The 3,992-nt window shown below is 34.6% G+C and overlaps 1 non-coding gene across 1 annotated transcript; it reads right to left on the reverse strand.

Moving 5' to 3' along the window:
• Positions 1 to 2,893: 2,893 nt before the first annotated feature.
• LOC126019374 (small nucleolar RNA SNORA51) lies at positions 2,894 to 3,026 on the reverse strand. Its single transcript, XR_007499097.1, has one exon. It is a non-coding gene; the product is annotated as a small nucleolar RNA SNORA51 (small nucleolar RNA).
• Between the last annotated feature and the right edge of the window lie 966 nt (positions 3,027 to 3,992).

Genomic DNA, 3,992 nt, shown 5'->3' on the forward strand with positions numbered 1-3,992 from the left:
GGAGGAGAGCTTAGGGGCAAGGGTTGTCTCAAGCTAGTTCTCTTCTGTGCTGCACAAAAATATTCTGCACAAATGTGGTGAAGTTCTGCCTTCCGCTCAACCTTTCGCTCACTTGGCACCCAGTGTTGAAATAAATATATAAAGTTAGTTGTCTGAATTTTCAGGTTTATAGATATCAGAAGGACTCCAGTGTGGATAATGACAGCCTTGATTGCTCTCCATCCAGAATTTTGTTCCATCTCCCTTCTGTGGGTTATTTTTCCTTTCTTAGGTTGACACCTCTTTCTGACTCCATATGGTCATGAAGAAACTTTCAGCCCAGGTATTTGTCATTACTGGAACCACGAAAAGGCATGAATCATGTGGTGAAGGATTGGCTGAATGTAAGCCAATAACTTAACCAGATGCTATTTATCTAGTCCCACAATTCTTTAAATAAATGAGTGAGTACTTCAATTTACTGAAAACAATACATTTAATAATAGCATAAATTAAAAAATTAAAGATAATTGCCAAAATTGAAGAAAAATAGGTTATAAGATTTAAAAATCTATCTAGAACACTAAGTTGCAAAAATAATAGATCCACAGACATTCACAGTTAAATTATACTGAAAGTCAGTATATTAAGGATAAAAATCATAAAAAAGTTATGAGAAGAATGAAAAAATAAAATTGTAATGAAAATCAAATTTCACCAATAGCAGGATCCTCTTCAGCAATATCAGATGCTAGAACAAAATTAAGCAACATCTTCAAGGTTGCAAAGAAAATTAGCAGTTAGACTAGAATTTTATATCCAGCTAACCTATTATACAAGAGTGAAGGCAAAAATAATTTTTATAGACATGCAAAGACTACAATCATCTGCTCCTAAAGTCCTAACTGAAATAAACATGACTCTTTAGTAAGAAGAAAAGTGGATGTAAAGGGAAGACAGTTAGTTGAACACAGAAAATGGGGAATAAAAACATGATAAATTGAATGCTGACTATATATATTTCAATTGAATGGGAATATTCAAAACAGCATAATGGGAAACAGCCATATTAATCACTTGGAACATTAGCAGGTAAAGTAGTGCTGCTGTCATGTTCTGTGGTGATAGTGGTGGTATGGGAAAATCTAAATCAGGGGTGGCGAACATGGGGCTCTCGGCCAAAATGAATGCGGTTCTTTGCCTCTTATCATTATTTTGTATACTGTGGCTCTTTGCCAAGTTTGGATTTTGTTCTGCTGCTTCTGAGGAGGGACCTCTGAGGAGAGATCTCTGAGCGCGTAGTCCCGTCTCCCATCCCTCAGAAACAACTGCACGGGCCAGCGAGCGGGGACCCGTGTGTCACATGTTGGGTCACATCTTGTCGTTACTTTTTAGGGTGGAGGACGCAGCACACCCTCACCATCACTGCAGGATTTTGACCCTCCTTCAAAATGGCAAAATGCAATATGTGTTTAAGATATTATTGTTAAAAATGATATGCTTTTGTGTGAGTGTTTGTCTATTTTGGCAGGTCACTGCGTGGTGTGGCTCTCTGACTCTCACATTTTAAAATTTTGGCTCTTTGTGTCGAACTTGTTCGCCACCCCTGATCTATATGAAAATGGCACCAGAAAAAATATGACTCACAAGGAAGTATAAGAAAATATTTGTGTTCTTTTCTCTCTCTCTTTTTTTTGGGGGGGGGGGGGTCACACCCGGCAGTGCTCAAGGGTTATTCCTGGCTCCAGCTCAGAAATCGCTCTTGGCAGGCTCAGGGGACCATATGGGATGCCGGGATTTGAAACAATGACCTTCTGCATGAAAGGCAAATGCCTTACCTCCATGCTATCTCTCCAGCCCGGTATATTGTGTTCTTGAGGCAATAGATGGGAGGGAGGAGAAGAGTTCACCAAAGTTGAGGCTTTGGAAATGTGCTCCCAGGTTTGGACCCAAAAGTATTTGTGGCATATGAAACACAAGTTTAAAAAGTCTAGATCTGTAATAAGAGCCATGAAACATCTGAGAGAATATTTGGAACATATGAGTCTCTAATTGAAACTTAAACCCAGATGAAGGTAAATTGAATAAAATGTTACAAGGCATAAAAGAAAACGAGGCACCTTAAGGGAGCACCAGAAAATGTGGTATGGTTCAACATATGTCAACATTCCAGAAGAGAATAAAAAGATGGGAGAGAACATACTATGAGAAAATATTTCTAGAAAAAATAAAAAATTTTAGTAAAATTCAACCTAGAAGACAAAAGATTTCTTTCTCTATGTTTTCTGTCCACAGAGAAGTAAGTCTTTAAATAATCAATGCTCTAAAGTTATGAGGACAAATGAAACACATACATACTTAAGTATGTTATGGGGAAACTTGAAAATACTAAATAAAAGAGAAAAGCAACTAAAGTTAGCAAAACATCTAAAAAGGAGCAACAGTTGGACACACAAACAGACGTCTTTTCTTAGCAGCCAGATTGATTCCACAAGACAATGAAATAACATGTTCAAAGTACTAAAGTAAAATAAATAACAACTTATAATTCTTTTGTAAGAAGAAAAAATAAAGCATTTTGGAAAAATTCAGAGCAGAATTTATAACTAACAAGTTTCTTTGAACTATCAACAAACAAGCAAACCTTAGTAAGAAGGAATTTAGAACCAAAGAAATTGATAATCAAATACATTTAAAAATGTTTAATGTAAAAAAGAATTGACTGGGAAACTATAAAGAGAAATTTCGGAGGGTATTAAAAACATGTTAGAAATAGACTTGTATAACAAAAACTAGAATATGGGAGAGAAATGGAACTAATACATTTAAAGGTCTGTATTTTTAGGAGTCAAATAAAATGTTGATTAAATTTAGATTTTATTTTTATTTATTTTTTATTTTTATTTTTATTTTTTTTTGTCCCCCAATTCACAATACATACCCGGCAAGGGGCCTGTGTTGAGGTGTATATGGGGTGCCTTTACTGTACCTCCTCTTTCTATACAGCCAGTGTAAAGAACACAGCCTGTGGTAAGATTTGGGAGGCCTTATCTTATCTTTTATTTATTTTATTTTTTTTTTCTTCAGAGCAAACTAAAGTTGTTTTTTTTTGTTTTTGTTTTTTTCTTTTAAAGTAAGAATTCATTTAAAGGACAAAATTAATTAACATAATGAGGTAAACTAATATAACATAATATAGTGACATAACATAACATATAATATAATTGATATAATAATACATGTAAGTCAAAGAAAATTTCTGATTAAAAACACAATTTTTTTTTTCATAATGGCTTACATATCTTTCACTGTAGTATTTTGGGTACATATTCACATTGAATCAGGGGAATACCCATCACCTAATATGTCCTCTTCTCAATCAAAAATCAAATATGCTAAAAATAGGCAGAGTCCTGTCTAGAGGCTTCCAACCTCAGTTTGAGAGAGGATGTGAAAAAAGTAGTTAAAATACCACAACAATACACACAAAAAAAAATATCGAATTAAATAACCGATAAGCACCACAGCAATAAAGACAGGCACCACACAATAATCTCGGTTCTGAAATCAAATCATACTCAAGTGCAAAAAAGAAAGAGAAAGACAAAACAAAATAAAATAAAATAATATTGGAGACATCAACCGTAATCTCCACACCAAAATAAAGACGTCAAAAAAATAGATCATTTATTCTCCTCTTGCTGCTTTCGTGGTATGTGGAAGACTTCTACTTTATCTTGGATGGTAAAATCAGTCCTGTTTCTAAAGATCTTGGTGGCTGTGCAGATCAGGGAATGGAGTTTATGAAGTCTTTCTTTGTGGTTCTAGCAGTTATGCTTCTTCAATGTCATTTTTTTTTGTTTTTTTTATGTGTTCTAGGTGTTTCAGAATAGTGCTACCATTCTGTGTTTTTCTTTTGTCTTCTGACTTACTTCGTTTAACATAACATGATCTAGGTCCATCCACGTTGCTGCAAAGTCTGTGATTGTATCATTTCTAACTGCCATGTAATA

The sequence above is a fragment of the Suncus etruscus genome, chromosome 9 (genome assembly GCF_024139225.1).
Source record: "Suncus etruscus isolate mSunEtr1 chromosome 9, mSunEtr1.pri.cur, whole genome shotgun sequence".
Classification (NCBI taxonomy): Eukaryota; Metazoa; Chordata; class Mammalia; order Eulipotyphla; family Soricidae; genus Suncus; species Suncus etruscus.